At 37.3% G+C, this 17,652-nt stretch overlaps 1 protein-coding gene across 1 annotated transcript in view; it reads right to left on the reverse strand.

Moving 5' to 3' along the window:
* LOC122788658 (deleted in malignant brain tumors 1 protein-like) overlaps positions 1–17,652 on the reverse strand; it is a 1,289,564-nt gene that overhangs the window by 730,552 nt on the left and 541,360 nt on the right. The gene's annotated exons all lie outside the window — the stretch shown is intronic.

Raw genomic sequence — 17,652 nt, forward strand, 5'->3', positions numbered from 1 at the left:
GACCTCATAAACCAGGGCATTAGGAATTTAATCAGGCTTGAACCACAACAATTCAGATTTGTTAAAGGCAGTTCATGCCTCCTCAGTCTCATGAACTTCTTTAAAAGGCCACATAGGCCATGGACCACGCTACACTGTTAATATTGCCTACCTAGATCGAACAAATTTGATACCATACCACACATGGGATTGTAATCAAACTGATAGCCTTAAACATAGATCCTTATGTAGTAAGGTGGATTGCAAATTGGCTCAAGGACAGAATGCATGTTGTCAGGGTCAGTGAGACCTCCTCACTTATGGAAAATGTGACCAGTGATGTTCCCCTATGGTCCATATTGGATCTCTTTCTTTTTGGTATTTATTTCTCTGATCTGAGCACTGACAGCAAGGGTCCCTGGCTGACTATGTTTGCTGATGATTGAAAGTTAAAAATAATTGTCAAATCAACAAATTATATAAATTCCATTCATAGGTAAGTACTAAGCTAGCTGCTCTTGTAGACTTTTAAGCCTAACCGGTTTCCCTTAGTGAGAATCAGCACCTGTATCTTTTGTCTGTGAGGTAAACGTCTTAACCATTATACCAGCCCTCAACTACAATTTCAAATGAAACTATCACACATAAATACCTGGTACACTGAGAAAGGACTCAAATATAACACTAAAAATGTAATATCATAGCAAAACAACAGATTTCTACCACCTACTGCATCAGTGACATCCTACTCTACAATGAGTCTGCCATCAGAGAACCGGACACCCTCTCCTTTGATCAGTATGTAGCAACCATAGTCAGGAAGTCTTTCTGTATATCACAACTAATCACAAAGGGCATCTCTTTCAAAGCCAGAGAAGTTATTGTTTTGCTATACTCTGTCCCGGTTAAACCTGTCATAGAATATAATACACCCTTTGCCATGTGTCTCACAACAGAGTTCAAAAATTTCAAAAGACCACAAAGGATTCCTAACAAACAATATTTGTAATCACAAAACCACAAAAATAGTAGCTAGCAGGCTGTAATCACTTTCACTGCGCTCAGTGTTATATTGACTCCTAATGAGAGACCTGTGCCTTGCTTTCTGTGTCTTGCTTTCTGTGTCCTCAGGGATCCCATTATCCAAGGCCTCCTTTTTCTTGATGTGTCAAATGGTGCAATCAGCACTAGAAAAACAAATCTGAATTTGTATCACAGAATAAATAAAACTAAATGGAGAAAGACGTTCATCACCTGGCACCTTCTCTTGGTCTGAAATAGGGTCCCTATGCATTTCAAGCAGTGCAATTCCCTTTCAGCCTAAAACACACAATGTAGAAAATTGACTGGATACCCTAAAATATCCTGTAGGGCATACAAGACTTTTCCCTCCTTAAAAAAGTTGGTAGGGCCTGAGAGAGGTTACTGGCAAGGCAGATATAGCCTCCGATCTCATAACCTTGCATTTCGTATAAACATAACATGTTTGCATTAGCATGCATTTTCTAAAGGCTGTGAAGTCTAAAATTGTAATTTTGGACATTCTGTAGTGACTGTTTTCCCCAGTGAAATATAAGGAAATGTTTTTTCTGACAGGTAGATCAAATATATGAGGCAAAATTAGAATGCTCTCTGAATTAAATGACAACTGAGAGCTGTAAAATTCCCCATACAAGGGAAAGTGTAATCATTTCCAGCCTCTGTGTAATGTTACTGTACTCTTTGTATATAAACATGGGCTTATTTCTGTCATGTTTTGTTGTCAGTATCAATCTCTAGCAAAAGCTGGTACTCTATAACAGACTTGCAATCTGTTTATAACATCTCTGCAGGCAGTGACACGTGGAACTTTGTTTCCTTTGATTTTTCTTTCCTTTTTCCTTCTGCTATCTAGACATCAGTGAAGTCATTGTGGAATAATGTAAATAACTTTAATACAGACTGCACGTATTTAATCAAAACTGTAGTCACTGCTAAGAAATTTAGATGTCATTGCTTTACCTGTTTCATAAATACAGCATCTTTGCTTACACTACTAGAGACCCTAAAGAACTGGTCAAAAGGTAACATACATCTCGCGCATAGTGGATGTTGAGTCTTTGGAGTGTAAACCACTGCTGTACTTATCTGTACAGTCTGGTATATATTATATTATCTTCATATAGAAATATATATATATATATATATATATATATATATATATATATATATATATAAATTTCAGCATCTAACTATGTATTTATTTATATTTTATTTATTTATGTTTTAACCTAGGAGTTAACAATTCATTTCCATTTGTCTCTTCTGGCTACATATATTTCATCATGCACTCAGGGGTCTTCCAGGAACTGTACCAGCTGTGGAGAACATAGGAACATGCTAGGCAGGAGATCACACAGACCGCACAATGCCTAGCCATATATACCTTTAATCAGACAAATGTAAAAGTTCTTACTGCCCTTTTGAAGCATTTCATAGTGCTCACCTTCCAAATCGAGCTGGGCTGTACATGATAACTCTGGTGTAAGTTTGTGTCTACCTATCCAGTCATCAAGACCAGCCTTAAAAATAGTCAAAGTAGTACTTTGCTTGACCTGTATTAGTAACTTACTCCATAGGACATTGAGTTAGCAACCTATCTTTCGAATGAGTGTTGTTTATTTGTTGGTGTAGATTTACGTCCTTTGTGCAGGTATTTGTACAGCCACCTGTTTAGTGAAGAAATAGGAGGTCAGATAAGACTGGGTCTTTCAAGGTTTGAAAGTGAGACAAAGATCACCTCAGTGAAGGCTACAGGTAGCTGAAGGATTTAAGTCTCTTAATTTTCTTGGTTAGAAATCTTTGGGTCCATTCCTGTTAAGCAATACACTTGGATTTGTTCATATCGAAGCGGGCCTTGTATTTATTGATGGGTCTGATGAGCAAAGATACAGTTGTAGGATGAGTTCTCTGAATCTTGAAGATATTGCCTTGGAACTTAACTGGGACAGATAGAAGGGTTTCATGACTATGTGAAAACATGGTGCTGGAATGAGAGAAAGCTATCCACATAAGTGCATGGGTCTCTTATGACCATATGTCTCCAAAGAGGAGTACCATTTATAACATTTGAGGTAGAAACAAACTTTCTGTCAAATGCTACAGTTTTCACTTTTTCACCATTCTTCATACACCACATATGTGCATATTCCAGCCCTTGATGGAGATGTTTTATATCAGTGGATGAGCGGATAAACAGTACCTAGCTTGAAGTCATCAATAAACTTAGCCAACCATACTTCTTGGATGTTTGCAAAATAAATGCCAAAAGGAGAAGGCCCAGAAGGGATCCCTGTGGCACCCCACTAGTTACAAATTTATATTTGGAGAGAAAACCAGCAAGTATCACAAGTTAAGATCTATTGGATAGCCAATTTGCAGTCTAGTGACAAAGTAGGGTTTTACATGAAGCTTGTCTACTTTTTCAATATTACCAGCATGGGTGGTAGTGTCAAAAGCCTTGGCCAAGTTGAGATAAGCAGTGTGCACAGAATGACCACTGTCTACAGCCCCTATAACCTTTTCAAAGAAGCTAACTAGGCTCAGGAGAGGAACTGCCCTTCCCAAAACCAAAATGATTGTTGTCTGGATCAGTTAAATTGCCAGTGTCTGCATAAATGTTTTCTGCTGTGATACAGTCCGTGGCTTTGCATATAAGACTAGTGAGGCTGATGGGTCTGTAATTATCTGGGTCTGTAGTGATGGCTTCCCTTGTGTAATGGAGTCCGGTGTCTGTTCTCCAGACTTCAATAACAAACCCTGTAGATAGGCTGAGGCTGAATAGTTTAAGTATAAGCTGAGAAAATGCATACTAGACACTAATGAGAATACAGTCTGGTATGTCATCTGGTTCCATGGAAGTATTATTTTTAGAATTTGACAGGGTTTCTAAGAATTGTTCAAAGGTAATTACAGGGGAATCTAAACTTTCAGGAATAGTGGGGGCAAAAGAGTAAGTAGGAGAAGCAAAGTTAGAGCTAAATGTGTCTGCTAATATATTAGCTATATACTTGGGGTCAGAATGGGTGTTACTATGGAATAGCACTGTGCCCATGTTGGACATTATTCCTTGGTTGTCTGACATAACTAAAAAAAGATTTTAGTCTCCTACAACTTTCAGCTTATACTTGCGTTGTATTTTCTAATAGTGTTTTTAAGTTTGTTGCTGGCATGTTTCAGTGCAGTCTTGAGGAAGAATATCTTCAGGATATGTTCAGGATATCTTCAGGATATGTTCAGGATGTGTTCAGGATATGTTCAGGATATCTTCAGGATATGTTCAGGATGTGTTCAGGATATGTTCAGGATATCTTGTAATGTTTCATTATTTTTCTTCTTTTGTTCTACAGTTTGTTAATACAGTACTTCCACCAGATGGATTTATTCCTTAATTCACAGATATATTTAATGCGATGGGTACTGACTTCTGTGCAATGGTTCAGGTGCTGGTGAAAGTCAAAGGCAAATGCACCAGCCCTCTCAGTTGAGTCCATTTGCAAGAGATTGTTGGAAATTTTGCATAGGTCTTCTATAAGATTAAGCAGATTTGCCTTGAAGATATCCCTAATGATGGTCTCACCTCAAATAAATTTCCTTTTAAAACAGACAGTTAAAGAATTTCTATTTGAGATGCCTTCTCAATCCTGTGGAAGGGAATATTCATGTCTGCTTTTCCACCCTTTCTTCTGATATAAATGGTTCATTTAAAAATCCAGAATGAATCTGCAAAGATAGTAGTGGTGAATCCCTTTTGCACTATGCAACAGTGGCTCTCCCTTCTTTGGAAATTGACCATGGGCAGTCAACACACATTTCCTCAAAGACTGAATTTACGCACACAACCTGAAATTACTTCAGTTATCTACATGGATGGTAAACTTTAGATATCCTTCAGGCACCTTTTTACCTGACATCATGCAGCAGGTATTAACGCAGGCTGACAAGAAAATCTTTTCACCTAAATGGAAGAGATTTTCTAGTTTGTGCCCTTCTAAGAACCAGGAAACCATTTAAGGCCAAGATGCTTCTGGTTCTTGATTATTTGTGTAGGTTATTATCCTCTTTCCTTTCTTAGTCATTTATCAAGATTCATCTTTTGGGCACTTTTGCTTGTTTGCCCTTTGACCCCTCCAACCATTTGCTACCTGTCCTCAAGCCAAGCAGTTTTGAAAAGGGTATTTACACATCCATTTGCTGATAAAATAGGTGGCACTTCCCTGGGATCTTAACTTTCTGCTTGAAAAAATATATATTTTCCATTTAAACCAGTTCATCAGACTACATTGAGGTTCATGACTTGGAAACATTACTACTCATTGCTCTAATGTCAGCAAGAAGAGTACCTGAGTTACAAGCTCTTATATCGAATCAACACTACCTTATTTTTTACAAGGACATGGTTTCTTTGATGATAAAATCATCCTTTTATCCTTAAAGTGGTTTCAGAGTTGACATTGTGGCAATCTAGTAATCTCCCTCCATTCTTTCCAGAACCTAAAAATGAGGAAGAAATAATCCGTCATATTCTAGATGTCCACAGGCAGCTCAAATACTAATTGGACAAAACTAAATCCCTCAGGAAATCTGATGAGCTATTTGTATTTGTCTCTTTAGAAGGTAAGAAAAAACGACAAACAGTCTCAAAGCAGGCAGTTTTGAGATGGTTGTCTCCTGCTATTTCTTTTTGCTTTTGCCACCAAAACAAGACACTTTCAGGCAGGGCTTTGGCATCTTTGGTTGCTTTCTGGAATGGGATGGACTTTAGAAGTATTTTAGATGCAGCAACTTGGTCCTCTGCACACAGACTTTTACAAAGCATTACAAGCGGGATTCCTTTTCAAGGACCAGTACAAGCTTTGCTGGGACCATTCTCTAGGGTACCTTGGAATCTTGAACTAATTCCTCCTCCCAGTATGTTTTTAAGCTATGCTTAGCTTAGACGACTGCACCAGTGATTTAAAGGAGGTTAGAAAAGCTGCTGAAAGTCTCCTTTCGTCTCACCTCTGCCAACATAGTGATTGGACTGGCAAACCAGTTAAAACTACTTAGTGCCCTTATTGAAAATCCAATACAGTCTGACCTCCAGATATCACAAGCGATGGAAAAAAATCTCACTAAAAATTTGGTTAAATATATATATATATAGCAAGAGCCTTCTTTGCTGACAAACTTGGTTGACATATAGTCACACCCTTCATACTTCCATCACTCCTTTATGCATCCTCTATTTTTGTAATTCATCCTTCACTGTTATCTAAACTCTACCAATGTTGCAACAAAACTGCCATATTTGCCTCTGACCATCTCTATAGGTCACACCACTGTTTACCTCTCAAGGAACTAAATTGGTTAGAACTGTCACATTATCTGTCATTATCTAAACTTAAAGCAGTTCATAATCTTATTTATAAGCCTGAAAACTGTCTAGCTTTAAACAGTTTCATACAACCCTACTTCTGATGTACAGCCTTATGTTCCAAAGACAAATCATTACACTATAACTAAACCTTACAATACTGCAAGTGATTTGTTGTATTTAAACAGTAACACCACACTATGCAATGCCATCCCTCTAGCTTTGAAATCAAATCCAAATATCACCTGTTTCAAATCACAAGTTAAGTATATGCTCCCCCTTGGTTAAACCCCTTTCTATTTCAGCTTTTTCTCCACCCTACAAATGTACATATACATTATTTTAATACTCATTTTAACTGTTTTTATATTTTATTGAATTTATTTTCTAACATTTTTTCACTTCTAGAATAATATGCTATAATGTTCTTTTATCTATGTAGAATACTGTCTCTATATTCTTGTTTTTGGCAATTACCGCAGTATGATAACTTCTTTTCGGAGCTTTTCTCCCCTGGACTTCAAATGAAAATAGGCTATTATCCCACTGTCAGACTTTCTGTTAATAAAAATAAAATCAGCAGTTTTGAACATAGTAGTCCAAATAATCTTACCATAATAGTAGATGTTCTAATAGATCCCTGTCGCAGTAGCTGTCCCCTCCCTCCATCCTTATTATTTCTGGTTTTGCTGTATTGTATGGGTGTGGGTGTATATCAGTCTGTATCTATATATGAGTGTCTCATCAAACTTTGAACTTACAATAAAGAACAATCAAAGCAAGATCATTTTAGATCAAATTTAAAATGATCAAAAACAACAAAAATTATAATTCACTTTTTTTCAGGGGGGGGTAAGCAGCATTGCGCCCCCACCCCTGCCAACTCTAAGAATGCACCGCTATGTTCTCTGTTATTCATCTCTGTTATTCACAGCCTGAAAAATGTTCGCTGTTTAAGAGTGCAATTATATATATATATATGTATACTTTGTGTACATAGCTACATGTGTTTTGTGTTTGCCCTTTTACTAGCATATTTCGTTTCAGAGCTATAGCCTTCCTTCGTGAGGCAGGAAAGCTCTGAAGATGTTACGAGCCAAACGACATTTTTGTGTGGCTCAGCTCAAACCACTGGCAGTTTGGTAATGAGGAAGGTGCACTGAAGCTTTGAAAGTTAGCCAGTGTTCATATTCTTTGCAGGATATAACCCACTGACTTTGGACTACTGCGACATTAATATATTAGAACACCTGCTGTTATGGTATGGTTACTTACACTACTATTTTATGCATTTAAGTCACTATGGATAAGAGCAAAAGTGGTGTGTTGCATGCTGCTTTAAGGGGGCATTTTTAAACTTGGTCTTTGCTACTCTAAGTACTATCATTCTGCATTTTTAATTTTGGTACGTGGGAGTGGATGATGACCTCTGATTAGTTTTCCACAGCTTTCCAGAGAATAAAGATTTGAGAGCATCCAGCAGAGAATGTCATGTGACATTACATCACACACTCAAGTTCCTGTAACACAAGTACACTCATGACTTAGTCATAGTATACGTGGGAGTAAATGCCCTGAGATGTAACTCGCTGGACTATATGAAGAGAGACATGATAGTGCTTTCTGAGTAGGTCTCAGAGGCAGGTATGAGCCTAGCACTGAGAAGCACTTTCCTTTCACTAGGAATGAAGTTTCAATACAGGCAAAAGATTATTGGCTTCACCATTTGGCTTAGTTTCTGGTTTCATTCAAAGAGGGTACGATATATATCAGCATGGGAAGAAATGGCATTCAGTCCTAAGTGCTTCACTAGAGATAGGCTACAACTATTCTCCCAAAGCTTTTGTGAATTGACAAAGATCAGGACCACCCCAGTGTACCTTTTTTTAGAGAACGCCAGTCTTCAAAAGTTTCCAACATAACAAAACAGAATGTAAATAACATAAAGGTACTGCTACTCAAAAACTGGGAGCCTTAACAAAACCTGCATTCCTCTCAGGCACACCTTACCCTGGCATGCATTGATATATGCATTGCCATGGAGACCTGGTTCAAGACCATGGAGTGCACCCGAACAGTGCAAGAATTTAATGCCTACAGCACATTTAGGTCTGCCACACTAGATGATGGCATTAAAGGTGGTACTGCTTCTATATTTATAAAACAAAATTTCACCCCCAGACACAGGATAATGACCTGAAACTCCTCCTTGTCCAGATTAATATTAATAAAACTCTTTATCACACCATTGCCAACCACAAGACCTCCTCAATATCCCCTTTACTCATACCTCCTATTCCCTAGACTTTTTAGGCATTCATCCAGATACCATTCTCTTAGGAGAGTACAACTATCCCTCCTTCAGCTGGGGAACTTATGCATCCCATAAATGTATACCCAGAGATTTTTGGAATTTATAAATACAAACTCGTTTGACCAGCTAGCCCTCACCTCAACTAAGAGAGACAGAATTCTGCACTTGGTTCTCATCAGTATGGATCAGCTCTGTTCCCTACTAGTTGTAACTTCTTCCCTTGTCAAATAAGACCATAAATTGGTCACATTCACCTTAAGATTTATGCTGGAAGCATCCTTCAATAACTTGATTGATTGAATGTGTTTTTCTATTTGGCTGTTGTATTTTTGAATTGTATAAAGTGGCTGTTGATTTTAACTAATGCATACACACTGAAAAAGGGACCTTCCCGAAAGCTTTGTGTGGAGTAATAAACTTGTTTTTTCATCGACTCTGTGTGTCCGTTATTGGATTTGCTTAGTTTGCTGCTTGGTCAAAACTACCATTTTGATTATTAGTATTTTTACACAGTAGGATTGGACACTGTTTGTTAAGGGCCTTGAGTAGCTGATAAGAGTGGTTGGTGGCAGTGATAACTACCTTATAGTCTGGGCAGAAGGGGGCATAGCTAGTAAACCTGTGCCAGCCTTTCCCAGGTGTGTGTGTGTGTGTGTGTGTGTGTGTGTGTGTGTGTGTGTGTGTGTGTGTGTGTGTGTGTGTGTGTGTGTGTGTGTGTGTATGTGTGTGTGTGTGTGTGTGTGTGTGTGTGTTTGTATATAAATCAAACCTCAAAGTGTGTGTGTGTCAGCTATTGGGGTAGGGACATGAAGCACTGGTTGGACAGAGAGGGTGCTGGAGGTTTTGGCTTGACCACTCAGCTGAGATCTCAACGCTATAGCTGTGCCAATGGGGAGTCTTAATGGGGATCTGGAGAAAGAGGGAAAAATCAGTCCTAGACTGACTGTTGTCTCTGTCTGCTCTTAAGGTAAATTGCACTTTACTGTGTGTGTACTTGTCATCCTCCCATTGTGTACATCCCTCATTGTTGCCAGTGGTGAGGATTGAGGCTCCCTGATTACTGGGCCAATGCAGGGGTGTCACCCCTTGAACGCATGATCATTGCTTTGCCAGTATTCTTTTTCAGTGCTAAGAGAGATGTGAAGAGAGGTGGTCTCAGTGGGCTTAAGGATATTGCTTCCATGTTTGCAGTAATCTACATATTTGGTGAGCCTGACAACCGAGACAGTTCTGACATCTGATAAAAAGATGCCAAAATAGAGTAGTCCAAAGGAAAAGCCTTAAAAGACTCCACTTTTGACAGATGGTTATAATAGGTGTCCTTGCATTCTTACTTGTTATTTTTCAGCTTTGCAGTCATTTGTGAAACCAAATTGTTAAGGCTCCATTTATAGTAAAATTAAAGTGCATAAGCACAGCCACTAGACCAAGATATAATAATTAAAAAAAGTAAAAACAAAAGTGTATATAGATCAAGCAGGACAATTCACTGAATTAGTGCCTTCATCTAAAAGACTTAGACTTTAGCAAAGTAGTAAAATGGGGTCACCATCATGTTTAAATAAAAATTGTTAAAACTGTGACAATAAAATATCAATAACATTAATTTCACTCTGCTGTGTTTGCTATATAAATACAGTTGATTGACACATAATCATTGAAGCCTAGTGGCTTGTCTGCTTCCAGTGTTAGTTGCTAAAAAAATTCCCTTTTAAGCAACTGGTTCTGCAATCACCACTCCTTTACAAATAGAGAACCTTCTCAAGAACAAAAAAAAATGAAAATTGTTAAAATCTATTGTGTCTTGCAAGGGCGTACATTTTATCTTGCTTGCAGATGGTATAAACATGATGGTATAGTCTATTTTTTAGTTTTTTTTTCTGTTTAAACAACATAAAAAAATGAACATGATGTACATGTAGCTGAGTAAACAACATCATGTGTGTTACAGTTATATTATCCATCGGTGTATTTTTTCCTCCATTAATAACATCATTGCTAACATTAATTAATTTATAGTTATGCTGACACATTGAAAAATCTTGGTGCTGCTGTTCTTATTGCTTGATTACCCTTCAATATCTAATACTATTGCTAACTTTGTAATAACATTTTGGTATAGTACCCAAGTTTTCAAAATAATTAAAATCATGGCAATGCTTCAATAATATAGTCCTGATGCCAGAATTGTCATTGGATAGGCACATAACTTTTTTGGGGAATCATATTTCAAACTACTGTTCTTATTAATATTTATTTTGCTTTTGTTTACCAGGTTTGTCCGACTATTTGTTCAAAAAAAAAAAAAAACCTTTCATTGGAGGCCTAAGGAGAAAAGCTCTTTCTTTCCAGTGGAAACTGCTTTACATAAAATATGGGCAAAACAATATAATCCCTTAAATTAATTTCACTAATCAGACCTTTAGTAAGTTTATTGATAAACTGTTTATCAAATAAATAATGGTCTGAGAATATGTATATTCTCATTAAAAATTAAATAGTCTGACAAACTGCTGTTTTGCAATGCTCCTATTCACCCAATTCAGATTGTTAGTGTGGAAATGCTAATACAAATTAGAAAAGGTAGGCTTCCTAAAAGTATTTGATTCAAAAGAGTCTGTCATTACTTTTATAAATCATGATATCTAAAAAAATACCAACATCTAATTATGCATAAAATTTTTTTTAAAAAAATCAGTACTTCATTCTAATTCCTGAAAACAATGCATTCAAATCATTCAAATTCCTACCCCATAAGATAAATAAATCATCCAAATAATGTGCACATAACTTAAATTGTTTAAATAGTGGATTCTTAAAAAACATCCGTTTCCGCCCCCCCCCCCCCACCAAAAAACACAAAGTTAACAAAAATGGGTACCGACCCAGCAGCCATAGAAACACCTGAACATTGTCTAAAAAACTCATCTTTAAACATAAAAGAATAATTCATCAAAATAAAATCCATCAAATAACATATAAAATGAATGTCCTTATCTGTTACAAATTTTGTTTCTGTAAGAATGTCCCAGAACCATTCCATGCACAGGGATTATGGAATAACCGTTAATACATTTTGAATATCAGCCATAACAAGAATATTGTTTGAACTACTCATACAATGTTGAATTTGCAGCAAATTTTCCCTGAATACTGATGGAAACAAATCCAAAATACCCTTCAACTTCTGATCAATAAAAACAGCCATGGGCTTTATTTTACTACCCCAACAGCAATGATATTTCTTAAAGGGAGCTTTATAGACTTTTGGTATGGCAAAATGTACCATCTAATTGGGCATTTAATCATAAGAAAGTTAAACAAAGGCAGATAACAGGATTGTTCTAAAAACTCATTCAGGATTAAATCAATTCTTTTGTGGCCTATATAATTTCATTTTTAAAAACAGTTGTATAAAAGTTGCTAGAAACAAAATAATTCATGATAACTACACCACCACTTTGCCGAGTTTCATCATCCATATGGAATTATTATTATTATAAAGTTCCTTCAGGGCTTTGTGCTCATCAGGAGAAAAGATAGAGGTATTCCTGCAGGGAACTTTAACCTGGGAAACGTTACAAGAACCTATACTTATATGGCAAAGAATAATTTTGAATCAGAGATTCTTAATGGGTGATGTTATATCTAGTTATGCAGCCACTGTGGAATAAAATAATCAGTTATAGAGGAACCATGATTCTTAGCTTACATGCAAAAGCCTATTCCAGCACCTGGAAAAGAAACTTCAACTGATAGTTTCAATTCTAATTCAGGTGGGACATTGATGATTCCACCCTAAAAAGGGAACACTAGATCGATTGTTTGTCCTTGTATGTATACTGGAGGGTCTGTTCCACTACTATCTACATCTGCTTTGTAGCCCTAGAGAAGGTTTATGCTGTGTAAATGTCTTGAAGGAAGAGCCACAACAATAGAGATTCCAGTGATTACTGCTGCTTTCCATGCAGTTTAGCATTCTTAGTGTAACTCTGAATAAATTCATGGTGGCAATATAATGCCTTGTTCCCTCTCCAATATGTTACATTTGCAGACATGATATCAAGGTGCAGACAACATTTGCAGAATATATAGTATGGTGACATCAGGGCTGTAGTTTTGTTATCTGCAGGGAAATGTCATTTCTTTACTTCAAATGACCATGATATTTGGGATGCACTGGAGTAGTTTGCTACTTATTGTTGAAAAGAGATAAACATCAATCCTTCTAAGTAGATATTATAGAACAAATGGGTTATTTTCTTCAGGTGAGTACTTCAAGCAGTTAAATGCTAGTATCGTGGGATGATGTTCATAACTGATGATAGATGGGAATGGAAGACTTTCCCGGGGAGAGTTGCAGAGATGTAGCATTTTAGGAATTGTATCTGATTGTGGTGACAGTGAATTAAAACTGAAGTATAAGCTAAAGCTGTCATATTACTGGTCAGTCTATGCCCCAAATGTTGAATGGGCTGTATATACCTGCGTGTGTGTGAGTGTGTGTGTGTGTGTGTGTGTGTGTGTGTGTGTGTGTGTGTGTGTGTGTGTGTGTGTGTGTGTGTGTGTGTGTGTGTACTTGTATGTAGTCAAAGAATTGCCTCAAGTATAGCATGACAACACAATTCTTATTTAATTGGACTTGTTTGTGTTATTATTATTATTATTAAAGTCAACCTCTGTATAGTTCTTGATGAGTATTTATTTGGTTTGATTTGGGATTTATTACTCTGCAGGACTGGTGTGATATTCCTTTTTCATTTGGACAACTCAAACAGTGACAGGATCATAAACTAAGCTTCCCTAAAACTACCATAGATTCTCTAGCTAGTGCTCCTTTACAATTGTTCTGTTGCATAGTTTCAGTAGGTGACTTCGGTAAATATTACAGCTATGTCTGAACTGCATTAAGTTCTTGTTATGCAGCTAATTTGCATATGTGCAAAAGGTTAGCTGCCTGCTTGGTGTGCAATAACATATATTTATTTATTTTATTTGTTGACATTTGTTTACTGGGAAAGTTTGACTGGGCACACTTACCCTTTTTCAGCAGGGGCCCAGGGAGAAAAGCTCCAAGATATATGATTTTTTTTTTGCTGTATTGCACACTTCTCTAAACGAAGTCAAGTCTTTTCTGTGCATTCTTGCTTGCACTAGCCCTTCAAAGGATACCTCTCAACTGTACCCAATTCCTAGGTTTTTACCAGTTTTGAGGTCCAAATAATGGGGTGCCACAAGTTCCCGAGTGGCCTCCTTAATTCCCGAATTTCCTGGCTTTTTTTTTTTTTAATTTTGTTTTTCAGCTTTTTTTTGGGCTGACGTCATCACGTGCAGAGGCATGCGTGATGACCTTAGCTTCATGAGCAGCCTGCCAGCCTGTTGGAATTCAGCTGAGGGTGGCTGAGTGGGTGAGTGTGTTTGGTTATGTTTATGTCAGCACGTGTGATGCTGGAGTAATGTCTCACATGCTGCAACAGCTCTTCCCTTCCCAGAGAGAATCAAAAGACACACACACACACACACACACACACACACACACACACACACACACACACACACACACACACACACACACACACACACAAGTCAGTCAGTAGACCATCAGAGAGAGCAGCCTGAGCAGCTGACAGCTAAGCAAAAAGCACAGTCAAACAGACAAGGCAACACAGTGTTTTTTTGTTTTAATTTAAAATAATTCTAGTTATTTTAGTTTAGTTAGAACATGGAAGGCAGGCAGGAGTCTGGACATGGCAACCCTATCCCCAACAGCAGAGCAGCAGAACAAGTCTTGTTGGATGGACTCGGAGCTGTGCGACGGTCATGATGAAAAATGTATTTCTTCTGCTTCTTCTTCCCATGGCTTCTCCTGTACCTCCAGCAAGTAAAATAAATATAAAGATAAGAAGAACATGATGAATTGTTTTGAATGAGTCATAGACTCATAATATGAAATGAATCGTGATGTTTACACTGGTTTGTCCCACATAATTATGGCTTTAAAAGTGCAGTACACAGTTTTAACTGTGCCTAATTTCATTTGATAATTGTACATCATGTATACCTGCATCATCAGTTAAGTAATGCTATACTTTTGATTTGTTTTGTAGCATTTAGTTAATTGTAATGTCTGAAAAGGGCCCTAGTAGTTCTAAATGAATGAATCAATTAATTAACAAACATATACACAGACAAATAAAACTATCATAGTAGGTGACTGCAACCTGAACTGGGCTGATCCAGTTCACTCATATCTCCTTCATACCACTCCTCAGAACCTTTTACTTCTTCTTTTTGCCCTTATAGACTTAATCTCCTATTTGGCAAACACTTATACATATAGACTTATGCCTATATATAATTCTCATTATCAGATAGAACATATATCATAATATTTTCATGCAGCCAGATACCGTCAATAACTGTTGTTAAGCTATTTTAAGAAAGCTAAAGTTGATCTAATCCAAATTGATGAACCTATTATCCACTTGTAATGAAGACAGGATTCAGTGTGAACTTGATTCTTTGGATTTGAATTATATCTGTACTCACTCAGCTGTTAATTGAATATTGATGGAGCTTACCACATTGCTTTTCTGAATACAGTGCATTTCCTATTACTGAATGAAAAGCAAACGGCCAGGATTTGGAAGCAATGAAAACCTTTAATCTGGTGTTTGGTCATATTCCATGTCTAGAAGTAAGTCAGAAATTAAGAATGTGTGGAAAACTGGTAAAATTCACCTAATTTCATACAGGACAGTAACGGCCCTTTAACCAGTCAAAATAATCCATCCATCCATCCACAACCCCCTTTTCCCATTTTTGCACACGGGGTCGAGTGTCACCAGTGACAATCATCTACAGCCAAGGTTTACGCTGCAGGGTGGCTTGCCCTGCCACAGTACTTCTTCCAAACTACACACTCACATATATACTCACACCTATGACCAATTCAGTGTGTGCAGTCCACCTACTGCATGCCTTTGAAATGTGGGTAGAAACTAGAGCACCCAGAAGAAACCCACGCGAACACAGGGAAGACATGCCGACTCCATACAAAAGGCAGCCTGCATGTCCTCCCTGTGTTTGCGTGGGTTTCTGTTGGATCAGTATAAAGAATCTGTGATGGGAGATTCTAAACCTTCAAAAATAAACTTTTTCTCCACCCACTGCAATAGCTTTCTGCTTGTTATAATTCTGAGGACTAAGAACATGCACAAAGTCCAAGACTGTGGCACCTCAGAATATTGTCTCTCTTCTCCAACGTACAGTGATCTTGACATTTCTAGTGTAATCATCCTTTTAATCTTTTTGTTCCACTTACACTTCCCTCGTAGACAGACAGCTCTCCAGCTTTTCCTTCTCTTTCTTTTGTTATTCTACAGACCTCTGTTGCATTAGTCCTTGCAGATTTCAGTTTTATACTGTCTTCTGCCTCTCCACTTCCCATGACCACTTGCTTCTGTTCTGTTTATCCAGGCCCTGCCTGCAAATGGTGTGTTGTGATCAGTGCACTACCCTTGGATTGCTCATTTCTCGCCTCCTCTTTCTCTTTCTTCCAATCCCATCCACTGTATAACAGTCTCCTCTTGACCTTCCTGATGCTACTGTTTGCAATACCTTTCAGTACAGTGATACAACACCAAACCAAATATAAATTGTCCTTAAGTAACATTTAAAGTGTTATAATTTATTTCACTTATTTATTTATTTATCCTTCATTGACTGGGCTAGTCGTATTACTTTAGGGGCCTAAAACAAGTTAATTTCATTTTTATATAAGATAATTGTATTTTTAGTTTTATACAAGTTCAGAGTTTTATACAAGTTCGGATGTTAATATAAATAAAACCATTTTGTTCTGGTTTATATTTTGTGTTATTTAATGAAGAAGGCTGACGCGCAGCCGCAGTTCATTTTATATTTATAAAAGAAAATTGTATTTTAGTTTTGCACAAGTTCAAATATTAATATATATAAAACACTATCGTTCTTCTGTTTATTTTGTGTTTCACGATCATATTTTGGTTGTTTGTTCTTCAGTTTGTGTTTAAAAGTTGGTATCCTACAATTTCATTGGAGTGGGCGGGGTTACATAATTGTGTATGTAAATTTTATGCTAATCATCACGCAGATTTGTACCTCTTTTTCATGGGCCTTTGTCCAGATTTTTGATGTTTCCAGGTTGAGAGGTATGAGATAGTAATCATCACGCAGATTTGTACCTCTTTTTCATGGGCCTTTGTCCAGATTTTTGATGTTTCCAGGTTGAGAGGTATGAGATAGTAAGATGCAATAATGAACAACAGCCAGCACAGAACTTTCCTAGTTAAAGATAGAATTGTTTGTTTGACAACATAATGAATTTGTCACTGCTCATAGAAATGTTAATACAAAAAGTAAGACTAAATAAAAGGCATATATGATAGCTAAGAGTCTACTAGAAAATTTCCTAAAAGTGGTTTGCATTCTTTGTTTGAATCAGACCCATTACTGAATATAATGCACTCTTTGGCAAGTATTTCGCTAGACACATATCAAAATCTGAAAAAGCTGCAAAGGTTCCTAAACAAAAAATATCTCTGGTCACAAAAATCTTAGTTACTATGAGAAACCAGATGCCTTGTCCCTGAACTCTGTGCCTTATAGACTCTTGAAGAGATATTTGTGCCTTGCTTACCATGGTCTCAGAGATCCTGCTATCCCTGAGCTCCTTTTTTTCAGTAAATCAAATGGTGCTGCTAACACTAAAATCAGACTGCTAAACCTACATCAGGAAATAAAACAACATGAAGGGGCGGGTTCATCTCCTAGCACCTCCCTCCACTCTGGAACAAACTTCCTCTGCAAGTCAAGCAATATGTTTCCTTGTCATCCTTCATATTTGTCTTGGGGAAGCAGATGAATACCTTTAAATTTACACTGAGGCTTACAGACCTCACCCTACATGTCTCTAGGGTGTTTT

The sequence above is a fragment of the Protopterus annectens genome, chromosome 14.part0 (genome assembly GCF_019279795.1).
Source record: "Protopterus annectens isolate FY-2018-M chromosome 14.part0, PAN1.0, whole genome shotgun sequence".
Taxonomy (NCBI): Eukaryota; Metazoa; Chordata; order Ceratodontiformes; family Protopteridae; genus Protopterus; species Protopterus annectens.